The sequence below is a fragment of the Xiphias gladius genome, chromosome 10 (genome assembly GCF_016859285.1).
Source record: "Xiphias gladius isolate SHS-SW01 ecotype Sanya breed wild chromosome 10, ASM1685928v1, whole genome shotgun sequence".
Classification (NCBI taxonomy): domain Eukaryota; kingdom Metazoa; phylum Chordata; class Actinopteri; order Istiophoriformes; family Xiphiidae; genus Xiphias; species Xiphias gladius.
In genome coordinates this window covers 3490218-3504065 of record NC_053409.1, presented here as the reverse complement: position 1 = coordinate 3504065, position 13848 = coordinate 3490218, and positions in this window count along the sequence as shown.

The following is a 13848-nucleotide window of genomic DNA, read 5'->3' as shown; positions in this document are numbered from 1 at the left end:
TCTATCAAAGTCCTGCTACATACCGATTCAACACTACATAGAGTACACATTGATTTACAAACACTTAAACAGTTTTCACTAGAAATACTGTTTTATGAGTGTTGGTCAGGAGATATTTGACAGTTAATTTCATTTGATGCTTCTAGTTTACTCCAAAAATACACACACACAATCAGACACCCACACATACACACACAAATTGGTATTTCACTGTAATTCAGACTATTTCTCTGTAATTCATGAAGGAACTTTTCGGCAATTACAGATTTTTTTACACACATATGCCAAATGATAGAGGATAATTATATCTTTTAGTAATTATAGATAGATTCTCAAAATGGCTAGAAATCTTCCCTACTAGGAAAGAAAATACACAAACTGTAGTTAGGTTTTTGATGGAACGTGTCATTCCCAGACTTGGAATTCCTATAGCCATTGATTGAGATAATGGAACACCATTTACTTCTCAAGTAACTAAACAATTGGCAGCGGCAATAGGAATTACTGGTGCCGCTGCCAGTTAGGACTTTTCATATTCCCTATCATGAACAAAGTTGAAGGGCAAGTGGAACATACAAATAGGGATAAAAAGATAGATAAATTATCAGTCCAGACAAAATGAATTTGCTCGAGGCATTGCCACTAACACTTCTATCAATTAGAGCAATACCCAGTAAGACTACTGGTTTGTCACCACACTAATGGGTCGTACATTCCCTTTTGGTGTTCTGATGAACGAGAAACCAGCAGAGGATTTGATGCAATTACAAGAAATGCAGGAGAAATATGTTCAACATTTGGTCTCTTTAGTCTCTAAGTATTTTCAGCAGTTGATAGATTTCCCCTCCTCCCCAGATGAAAAGCCTATACACACTTTTCAACCAAGTGACTACATCTTGGTTTGTAGTTTGAAGCCAACAGAGGGAGAACGAGGTTACGGACCACCAACGAAGATTCTCCTGGTGCCTAGAACTGTGATCAAGGTAAAAAGCCAACTACAATGGATTCACGCTACCAGAATCAAAGCTGAACCACCACTACTGGCATCAAGTTCAGACCAGCTTGAGGAAACACACACTCAGTTAGTCTTCAAGATTATCTTTTGGAATACAGAATTACAATAAGCCAGTCATTATCTTATAGCTCTTACTTGCCTTGATATTGCTCTAGTGGCTAAAGCTACATTTATGGGTCTTGAAGGGTTATTTTTATAAGTTTTTATACATTATCTTACTATGAGACTAAAAGAAGCTTGAGATACATGTTGCATGAATATGCACTGAGAATATAACTTACATCAGTATTGGAATTCCAGGCTTCAGGCAGATGCGGATTATATCAATTAACCCAGCAGTCTTTTGGATCATGTTTCAGTATCACCATACTGGATTTGTTTATCTTACACAGGCATCCCTCATATTCTCTGAGTGTAAAATTACATTGAGCCAGGAGCTGCTCTAAACTCATGGAGGCACTTTCAGGTTCATTCAGCAGCAGGTTCAGTGGTCTGAGGTTGATCATTGCTTTTTCCAGTTCCAGTGAATCATCATCTTCACTTTCTACAGGTGTAGTAGTCATTGTCTTCCTAGTGGATGGTTTGGGAAATCTAAATCTGCAACCAGAGCAGAGACTTCTGAAACATGTGCACGAGTGATTTTGCTGTACCTTTGCACCTTTCACTTTCTGATACAGTTCAGGTTGTGTGTGTGGATCAGACAGCTGAGCTGTGATATATCTAGACAGATTTCATCTTCCTCAAACACAGGTGCACCTTTTACATATATGAGGCAGTGTATGTGCGGACCTCCTCTGTGCTTAAAACTCAACTCAGTAGAAGTAGTCAACAACTTTGCTTAAGGGCTGTGCAACGGACAAGAGCAAATCTCTGAATAACGCCTCAACACACTTATCAAACATGCGCATTGCTGTCACAGGATTGCTTTGCAGTATGTCACACTTTGCTGACCAATCAAGCCTTTCAAAAGTGACATCCTCACCTTGCTGCCATTTTATTGCCTCAATCACTTCATGCCAACGCATTTCATCAGCTCAGAATGTAGAAGTTCCCTACTGTCTGATCCTGGCGAAAAGATCTCGTTTTCTCCCAATAGGCTGGAGTTCCTCTAAATGACTGCATGAATCTGAGTGCATCTTTATTGTGCACCACTCCCTAAACCTTGTTTATTTTGCAACTTTTCTGAGGTTATTTTGCATCAATCTATGGTCAGAGGCTTTCTTTTCCTTAACTGTATTGTCATGCTGGAAGTAGCCATATGTATTTCAGCCTCGCTTTGAAATAACTGCTGGCTGTCAGTTTTATGTGTCTCTTTTCATCCAGTGTGTTCTGAGCTGTAGGGAACTGTAAAGGGTAAAGCTAACTGGAATGCTTTTCTGAGCGCGGGCAACAGAATAGATTTCTTCACTAAAACAAAATATCACCTCTGCAACATCAGTTGGCTAAAGACATGATGAGCAAAACCACTGTACTCTAAAACCTCTAAAACGTCCTCATTATAATTATCATCATCCATTGTTTCAACCTCATCATCATCCTCCTTATCAAGAAGTCATGGGTCACACAGCTTAGCCTCATCTCTGATATTTACATCCTCATACTGTGATTGGCTCCATTTTTAAGATAATTATGGCATGTGTGACATCTATTCCTTCCTCCTTTCAACAGGCACCTTGCACTGTTGTTCATTTCTGCAGTCTTCATCACAAACAGGAACATATTTTCCTGTCAGGCATGCTGCAACTACATTTTTTGACATAATTTGACCTTTTATAGAGTTGTACTTGGTTTGGACACGATCCCTTCTGACACACAGTGCACACATAAATGGGGCAGGCCTTTATTTGTGATCTGAAAACAGATATGGCCACTTTGATTAAAATGTTATCACTTTCTTGTGTTTGTCTATTTATCTGTATTTCCTTTTTATTTTCATGACACATTTCATGTTATAAATTTAAATGCAAGACTGTTTTTATACATCTTACATTATTGTTTCATTAGCGGTGTCTTAATCTGAATGCTTAATCAAGAGCACAATGCCTTGTGACATAAGATCGCTGCCTCTGCATGAATTCAGCCTTTTCTCTGTATCATTTGGTGGTGTACTGTTTTCGCTTGTTTAATTTCAGCAGTTTGTGCTTTTTGCCTAAATTCTGCATTGCCTGTATAACGTGTAGTGATGTACTGTTTTTTGTTTCTGCCTAAATTTAGAATTGTTTCTGTAGGTTTTTATAGTTTTGTCTAATTTCAGAATTGTTTTGATGATAGTTGGTGCTATATCAGTTTCTCTTGTCTGAATACTTCATTAGGTATTTCTTGCTTGAGCAAGATTTCCTTTTTGCACGTTTCATTTGAAGCATATTGCTCTCTTTCTTTACTTTTTGGATTTTTCTTTCTGATGCGTTCTCTGGGAGCATTAGTCTCCTGTTAAATTTTCTCCTCTCATTTTTACCAAGTTTTGACAGTTTGCAGGAGATCTCATGTGAGACACTATCCAAGAGATCCCTGACAAGTTTTTTATCAGTGTAGCAGGTAAGTTTGAATGTTAGAAAAGTCATGTGATGGGAGGGAAGTCAAAGGAATTCACTTTATGGCCCAGGTTCTGTTTTGCATCAGAGAACAAGAGATGAACTTCGTTGTCTCACAGATGATACAGATGTGACGCTAGTGGACAAACCTTGAAATGTTATCAGAGATCGGTAGCATCAGTGTTCTCTTTGGAGCAGCTGAGTTTGATTCTTTGTGAGGAACATCATGTGCTGTGAGAGAATTCAAGCTGAACTGGCTTGATGGTTGTGGTTCAATTTCCCTATCAGTACATACTTCAAATTAACTGAGAGATCACTGCCAACAGTGTTTATATTTGGAGCACTTACACCCGCCTCATTTTGAAGAGCATCACTCAAAACAGTGCTTGATACAACAGGACTGTGAGTTGTAGTCCCAATCTGTTTGTCTAGGATGGCATCATTCTTGTGGGCTGTGTTCACACTGTGAAACTCCACAGGCTTAAACTCAAGTTACAGGAGGACTTTGTGCCAAACATCTTGTGACACATTTTGATCCTAACAATCGCATCACTGAGACCTATAAATTTCAGCATTACAGCAGTACCAGCAAACAGTGATCCCAGGGGTAGGGGCAAACGATTGGCTCCTCTGTGATATGGGTCAAAGAAACCGTATCTGCCTGATCTGGTTCTGAATACTGCAATACATAACCCTGTCATCATTAACAATGCAACACATCTGATAACAGGCAGCTCAGCCCTGCCTCTAGGTCAAGAAACCTATCTAAACCTCAAGGTAAAGGTTCTCCTAATATTCCGTACCAGGAAGGCTGTGTGTTGTCTGCATGATACATACACTGTACCTGTGTGCAGTAACTTCATCTGGGAGTTTATTGGCAGCCAAATGGAAATAATTAGGGAACCTTTTCCTGGCCTCTTTATACATCAACTTTATCCAACACATGATCAATGTCTGCTCTGGTGATTTTCTAATTCTCATAAAGGGAAGGTACACTGGTGGTTTCTGTATTTGCCATATTTAAGAGAAGCCTTGCTGTAGGATGCACAAACATGTTACAGAAGGCCTATCTCCCAGGTTTACACTGTCTGCATGAGAAGGCCCTGCTACACATGAAGCATCACTCTGATATCCTCTCTTTACAATATCAGCATAAGATACCTGTGGCACACATGAAACATCATGTTTACCTCTGTGCTTTACCTGGTGTGCATGAGAAGACTCTGCTACACACGGAACATAATTGTGGCATCCTCTATTTACAACATCAGCGTAAGGTACAGTACCTTCGATACACGTGAAACACCTTTTACCTCCCTACATTACCTGGTATGCATTAGAAGGCCCTGCTGGACACCAAGCATCACTGTGATGTTGCCTCTTTACAGTGTCACCATATTAAACCATTGGTACACACAATCCATCATGTTGACGTCCCTGTTTTACACTTTCAACAGGAGACACTACAGACACATTTACCAAGTTATTGCTGTGAGGACCAATAACTTCTGCTTGTTCACTTGCTGCTGCCAATGCAGTTTGGAAGACTGAGACTTTTACTTTTACTCTTCTTTGGCATTGTTGTTTTGCTCAAAACCACAAATGTTGCTCTCATTTGTATTAATGCAAACCAGATACATACACAGTACTAGTACAGACTATATTGCAATCTTGAACTGGCTATTCAGATTAAATTCTGATTCTACTGATTTGTACAATTTATGATTTCAATCAACCAAAATTTCATTAAAGCTTTTCAAAATTTATTTTAGTAATCCCAAGCACTTGGAACTGGTGAACTAAAACTGTAGACTTGCTTAGTTCCTACAGATTTCAAAATGCCTCAAGTGATAGCTACTTACTAAGGCATTTTATATTATGTATATTATATATGTATATATTGTATGTTATATTAAGTCTGATACACTAGAAGGGATGGATTATGTTAAAACCAATGCTAACTATGCAACCAATAGTCCAATATCAGCTAGGATCTGTCCTGATCCTCAACTGTTTGCACTTACCAGCAGAGAATAATTTAATACCTATTGTTGTTGTATTTTAAGTGATTGATAATGAGAGCAAACTCAATTCAATTCCCTGAACCCTCTCTTATATATGAAAGTTTATGTTCAAAATCATAGCTGTGGCAGTGTGATGACTGATGAGCCCCTCTGGTAGCAGGATTTCACCACGTTTTGATTCACTCAGAGCCAAGATCATTGGGTCTACAGACAGGGATCAGCCACTCAACTTAAACCCAGTTCGTCCTTACCAATGGCTGTCTTTTTATTTAAGTATATCAGGGTAAAAAACAACTTATCAACACTGAATGACTGAAACAAGGTGTGCGTACAAATATTTTCAGTCAAAACAAACCTGAGCACAAACCTGCAGAAGTCCACAATGAGTAAAAGCAACAGACTGACGGTTAGATACAGTGCTCTTCTACTATAAATGTTTTTCAGTCCAGTCCTATTCTTTTTTAAATGTGTGTGTCTATTAATCTCAAGAATAAAATATTAACTTAAAGTAAGCACCTTATTCAAATATTTATGTATTTGGAGATCAAGATTTTTTGGATGATCTATATAAAATAAACCTAAACATTATATATAAATGTTTTCAACATTATGGCCAAATCAATTTTGTGAAAAAGATTTTTCTCCTTAATAATTCATTTCAATTACTAATCAGAACAGCTTTGTCCAAGTACAATATTTTAAACTTTATGCCAAGTTTGAAATATTGCAAAGGTCAAATGATATTTTAGAGAGACAGGACAGACAGAGCGTGAGAACAGAGAAACTCTCAGATCCATAAAAATAGTGATGACCAGGCACTTATTTATCTGAGGTAACCAAATGATTGCAGCCTGTAATCACGGCAACCAATAATAGGGTGACCAGTATCAGGGAAACCAGATAAAAGGGCAAAATTTTTCATTCCAAAATCCGATAGAGGGGATGGAGTTGGAAGGATAGAAAGATTGACAAAATTTAGATCGAAATTAATAGATGGGACATGAGAGATAGAAGACCCAAATAGGTGGTGGGTTTTGTAGTTGGGACAGAAGAATTGGTGAAGAACCAAAATAGGATATAGAGGGGTAGGGTAAAAGGTAAAGGGTAGAGTTGGTGGACAGTTGGATTCCTGTAAGACAAAATGAAAACATCCATCTGACAGCTGTTTCAATTGAAGAAATATAATTAAGTAACTTCAATTTCAAATGTCTATGTATGAGACTATCAGCAGTATGAGTACCATCACCCTATCCTGATCATGAGAAATTTCATTTAAGTTTGTGAACCTACTGTCGAATCACCACTGTCACCAACATGGATCTGAATCTGCAGTTTGAAACAGGAAATGGGGACGCCAGAAGAAGTGGGAAGAGAGAAAAACCAGACATGTTATTTGGATGAGGCTAAACTGCAAATCAGTTAGTTTATTACTTTGTTTATTTTTTCCATTGTTTTTCTTTATTACTTTAGTGAGAGCAAAATCATAATTTGTGTGTTACCTTACAGTCAGAGTCATCGACAGAGATGGTCAACTGTTAGAGACAGGAAGGAGGAAGAGGGGGAAGAGAAAGGGAAGGCTGGAGGGAGGGAGGGAAAGGAAGAAAGAGCGAGAGATTTTTAGTTTAATTTCAGAAAATTAGCCCATCACAGCTCATTTCAATTAAAGTATTTTGAGAGTGGAACATTTATTTCCTAATTCAAAGTTTCATTCCACATTACAAATTTGCCAGGAAGTTTCCAGACAGGACAAAAATTTTTGTGACTTCTATTACGTATTAAATGCTAATATTCACATTGTCAGCAAGGCAAAATTACAGAAAATATAGCATCGTTACACAAAATATAGCATCACCCGATGTAAATCATGTGTGCATGGCACTTATATAAAAACACGGAATGATCTAAGGATACTCCATTATAGACAGACAAGTTATTTGTTTTTTGTCAAATACAGTTACAGTATTTCTATACTTAGCAACCAAAGTGCAAGGATTAAACGGCATTCTCTTTGTCTAAGAGAGGAAACAATATGTTACTGTCGTCTGTGTGTATGTGCAATAGAGGATTAAAACTAACAGAACTACAAAACACCCACAACATATAGGGCAAACACTGCTCTATACTTGTACTCGCTGTGTGCTTGAATACATAAAATTCTGTAGTACCTGCATTATATTAGCGGATTACAACTGCTTAATATTACCAGCATCATATAACCAAAAGTGTAATGTGTATGTGTGAATAAAGCTGTAATTCAAGGTCACTCTCTCACAAAGAAAGCTTGTTTATAATCAGGTTTGTTTGGTGTATGTGTGTGTTAATTTTGGTTTACTGGGACATGCACATTCAAAAATACTGTGGCCAGAATCCAGGGAGCTAACAAATGTCAGTTACAGTCCATCCAGTACATAGATCAGATAGCTGACCGTATTAATTGCAGCTGTACCTGCGGATAAAACCTAAGACAGAGACTCATGCCTAACAATTTTATAAGTTATTTTTTCTTAATGTCTCTCTTATTATACCATTGCCTGGCTTTATATTGTCGTGAGGATAGTTAGTGCAGGTGGTGAAAAAAAAGACCGTTTTGCCTTTAGAAATAACCTCTTTAGTAGTTGTTTAATGACAATTAACATGGCGGAAGTTAGCTTTAGCAGCTATGCTAGCGCTAGCATGTTGGTAATATTAGCTAGCTAACAGTAAAGGTTTTACTATGGTTCACCGGGAAATGTTTTGCCCTTCGCGTTATGTTTGAATTCTGTTTGAGTTAGAAACTAATCGTAATGTCACTGTTGAAGGGTTATTTTTATGTGTTTTTATATATTATCTTGTTATGAGACTAAAAGAAAGTGGCTTGTGGTGCTTATTACACTCAGGTGCTGGTACTAAACAGAGGTGTTATTCTGCAAGGAATGCACCCAAAGATATATGGTTGTCTATATGTGACAAACAACCCTTTATATGGAGGCGACATGACAGTTTGAGAAACTGTCCTTGGTTGCTGTGTAGTGTCTTGTCTTTTTCTACCTCTTTTTCTACAGATAAGTCGTTAAATATGGAGAGTCAATCATGTCCAGAGTGAAATGTCCCTACGAGGGAGGCACATACCTGAGGAGTGACGGAGGTCTCAGCCAATAAGAAGATGACCATGCCGACAATGTTATTTACAATGTTTAAGCCTAATATCTGCTGGACCAGGGAGAGAATAGACACTCAGACTTCGTGAACTGATGTGAATGCTGTATGCTTGTCAGGGATGCATAGTCTGGTCCAGAGCTCTGTAAGCAACCTCAATCTTTAAGAATCTGCGGCGCACGAATGCGCGAGTCCTGATGTTTTGAAGGATGGACTCAACACTGTAAAGAGCCAAACCTGCATTTGTACCGTTTAAAAGTTGCGAGTTGGGGACAGACTCACGCTGCTTTTTTCATAAAATTCTTTAGAGCACGGCGGCGCTCCAGTTTTGCGCAATTCGATTTCAATGAGGCGTTTGGGGATACTCGGGATTTCACAAGTCAAAGACGAAAGCTGAGTAAAAGTAGGATACACCACATTTTTCACTTCTTACACAAAATTTACACATCAAAATATAGACAAATGTGTGCTCTTTCAAACAATTTAACTATACTATAAAGAATTAGGAGTTAAAGTTTTTGTATTATCACAGTTTCATTTTTAAACTTTATTCATTCCTTTTCTTAGTTAATAATGACCGTCTATGTCTTGATGTGCATATGGTTATATAGTATTCTGACGACCGGTCCGTCAGTTTTTTCACCCCATATCATTTTTATGCATATCTACGCTTATTAAAAAACAATTAACAATGTGTGTGTGTGTGTGTGTGTGTGTGTGTGTGTGTGTGTTTGTGTGTGTGTGTGTTTTAATGAAATTAATTCAATTAATTTCAGTTCAGTTTTATTTATATATTGCCAAATCATAGCAGAAGTTATCTCAGGACTCTTCACATAGAGCAGGTCTAGACTGTACTCTTTATAGTTACATTTACAGAGACCCAGCATTCACGCATGAGCAAGCACTTGGTGACAGTGGCAAGGAAAACTCCCTCTTAACAGGTAGAAACCTTGAACAGAACCTGGCTAATGGTGGGCGGCGTCTGCTTCGACTGGTCGGGATGAGAGAGAAAGTGAGAGGGGTAGAAAAAGAGCGTTAGAGAGAGAGAGAGAGGGGGGGGACATAGCACAATACAGGTTCCAAATAAAAATATATAATACTTAGACTAATAATTAAACTAATAATTATAATAATAGAGCTAATAATATGACTACTACTAATACTAATAATAATCAGACTAAATATAAGAATAATAATAATAATAACTGAAACAGTGTGTGTTGAGAGGAAATCATGGTAAGGCCCCTGGCAGTTTTGGCCTATAGCAGCATAACTAGGGGGATGGTTCAGCCAGCTGATTGGTTTCATCAGGCTTCATTGACAAGTACAATTGGATGTCATCTGCATAACAATGGAAGTTTGTGGAGTATTTCCTGATAATATTGCCTAAAGGAAGCATATATATATATATATATAAGGTTGAATTGGGCCTGGTACAGAATCTTGTGGAACTCTGTGAATAACTTTTGAGTATATGGAGGATTCATAACTGTTTGCAAACTGAAATTGATTTGATAAATAGGACTTATCCAGCTTAGAGTGGTTCTTTTAATGCCAATTAAATGTTCCAATTTTTGTAATAGGTTGTGATAGTCAGTACTGTCAAATTCAGTGCTATTAACTAACAAGACAAGTATAGAGACAAGTCCTTTGTCTGATGAAATTAGAAGGTCATTTGTAACTTTCACCAGTGCTGTCTCTGTGCTATGAAGCACTCTAAATCCTGACTGAAAATCCTCAAATGAACTGTTTTCATTTAAAAACTCAAACAACAGGTTGGCGACAGCTTTCTCAAGGACGTTATAGAGAATGGAAAGGCTAGATATAGGTCTATGGTTGGGTATAACATCTGGATCAAGAGTAAGATTATTAAGAAGAGGTTTAATTACGGCTACTTTAAAGCACTTTAGTACATAGCCTCTTTATAAAGACAGATGTTATTAATTTATATTATTAAAATGACAGTCAAAGAACTCGAGACCAAAACTTTACCCACTAAAACACTTATAGATATGAGTGGTCGTATCAATATACATCTACCCTCACTTAGTGAGGGATAAATCTTTTCTGCATCAGTGGTATTACAAATTTTACAGCAAATTTATAATCAATTTATATCATAAAAAACACCTCCCAATCCTTCCCAATTCTCGTGCCTCTTTGTTAGCTCTAACAATACTTCCTTAGATTCCTCTGATATTTTTGATTGGAATGGTTAAATTTCCAAGACCTTCTGATTCTGCCATAACAGCATCTAATGCAACACGGTTATCAAATGGAAATTGACTAATGAGGAAGATTTAACTACCAAGAGCTTGAAGACTGTTGAGTCCATCCTTCAAAACATCAGGACTTGCGCATTCGTTTAGTGAAGTATGCAGGTAGCAAAAAGTTAAATTCACATCTATTTATTAAAATACAGCAGTGTCTTAAGGATTGAGGTTGCTTACAGAGCTCTGGACCAGACTATGCATCCCTGACAAGCATACAGCATTCACATCAGTTCACCAAGTCTGAGTGACCATTCTCTCCCTGGTCCAGCAGATATTAAGTTTAAACATTGTAAATAACATTGTCGGCATGGTCATCTTCTTATTGGCTGAGAACTCCGTCACTCCTCAGGTATGTGCCTCCCTCATACGGACATTTCATTCTGGACATGATTGACTCTCCATATTTAACGACTTATCTGTAGAAAAAGAGGTAGAAAAAGACAAGACACTACAAAGCACCCAAGGACAGTTTCTCAAATTGTCATGCTGTTTCCATATAAGGGGTTGTTTTTCACATATAGAAAACCATATATCTTTGGGTGCATTCTTTGCAGAATAACACCTCTGTTTAGTACCAGCACCTGAGTGTAATAAGCACCATAAGCTACATAACGATACAAGTATCTAAACTGTCTGATTACCTCAAAATGGTCATTCGGAACATGGAAAAAAGTTAATGAATGTGATGAAATTAGAGAAATCACGCATGCATATTCAAAAAAGAGAGATCAGCGCTCATGAATGTGACCCGTGTATGTCACATTAACATGAAGGAGTGTTCATACCAACAGATGACAACCCAATGATGATGCACCCCCTCTCAAACCTGGAGAACACAATGCCAATTCCAATGTGTGGATGACATCTTTGACTGACAAATACAAATGAAGACCTGAAACACCAGAGTTTGAGGAGATGTGCCTGGCTGATTTTGCAGCTACATGCATGTTTGTCTATGGCCAGGAGACAAAAGGTAAAGATGTTTGCCCTTGCTTAAAGAGAGGGGATTTGTTTAAAGGCAAAAAAAAAGATAAGCCTGCTACCATAGGATTTAAATGCTGTTCAAAGGAAAAATATCCTAAGTTATTTTATGGAACACTACTAAAAATATATCTTCCTTACTGATCAGTTTAGAAACTTAAAAGGCAATTCTTACCAATATATGAATCCTTCTATAATAGTGGCGTGGATACGGCTACCAAGTTCTGACCATGCTGAGTCTATTAAAGAAATTATCAAATGAAACAGAAAAATATGAGAAAAATAGTCAAGAGATTGAAGATGCAGTTGGAGGGTATGAACAGAACAGAGGAGTGATTGATGAAAGGTGTAACCTAGCACCTGAATCTGAAGTAGTGAGGTTAGAGTGTATTGAGAAACTGGAGACAAAAGAGCCAGATCGTGACAATGTACAAGAAAATGTCGCAGACAACAGTCATCAGGCTAATGCTGTAACAGACGCCGGAGCCATCAGAGGGCCCCCTGCCATGGATCCTCTAGTGTTATGTCAAATGTAACAGATGCTGAACCAATAGCAAGCCTGTGTCTTCTATGCTGTTAGAGACTAGTGCATAAAATGAGTTTTTTAGTTTCCATTAATGGCGATGCTGGAACAGGAAAGTCACAACTCATCAAGTGCATCTACTCAGAGACATCTAAGGTACTGAGCAAACTGCCAAGACATGCTGAAGAGGCTGACATATTAAATCCCACTGTCATGCTGACTGCTTTCAGTGGAACTGCAACCTTTAATATATCAGGCACAACATTGCACTCTCTCCTCAAGCTGCCTAAAACATCCTTTTCAAGGACTGGGTAATCAACCGAATGAGGTCAGATCAGAACTTTTAAATGCTGAAATCATTATCATTGATGAGGTTTCTATGATGTCAAAGCCCCTTAGACTCAAACACATCGACGGCAGTCAGATCAAAGGCTGTCAGAAACCCTTTTGAGGCAATGTCAGTAATAACAGTTGGAGACTTCTATCAGTTACCACCAGTACAACAGTCTAAACCTCTCTGTGCGAATGGACCATCAGAGATTAATCACCCTGACTGAGATTTTGTGTCAGAAGGATGATGTTGCCTTTGCAGAGATGTTGAACAGGATCTTTGTCAAAGAAAAGTGAGATGAGTTATCTGACGCCGATAGAGCTTTGCTGAACCAGCACATTATTCAACTGATGTCCTGCACATTTGTGAAACTAATAAACAAGTAAATGCACACAACTCTACAACATTAACTGATCTTCGCTCTCACATCACTAAAATTGATGCTGATGACTTAAAAACAACCCAGAAACTGGCAGAATTGCATGACAAGACAAACCCTTTAAAGGAGGCAGAAATTAGTTACCAGATACACTACAAGTTGCTGAGGGTGCTTGTGTTATGCAAACCAGAAACCTAGATGTTTCTCAAGGATTAGTGAATGTTTTGTTTGCTACTTTAGTCAGGGTAGTAACTTCTGAACAATATGTATCCTCACATGTCATTATGCTTGGGCTCAAGGTGGATGATGAAAAAGGCTGAAAGAAATTGCAATTACAGAGCACCAGGGGCTCCTGACAATCTTGTGTACATACAGAGAGCAGAGGATATTCTGAAACAAAAAGGAGTGGTATGCAGACAGTTTCCCATTGAGCTGGCCTTTGCATGTAAAATACATAAGGTTCAAGGTTTGACAAGAACATTAGCGGTAGTCTCGCTTAAGCACATTTTTGAACCTGGCATGGCTTACGTAGCTGTCAGTAGAGTGACCTCTGTCAGTGGAATGCACCTACTGGACATGGGTGAGAATAACATATATGCCAACCTAGAAATCACTGCAGCCCTAGACACCATGAGACATGTCAGCTTGGATGACAT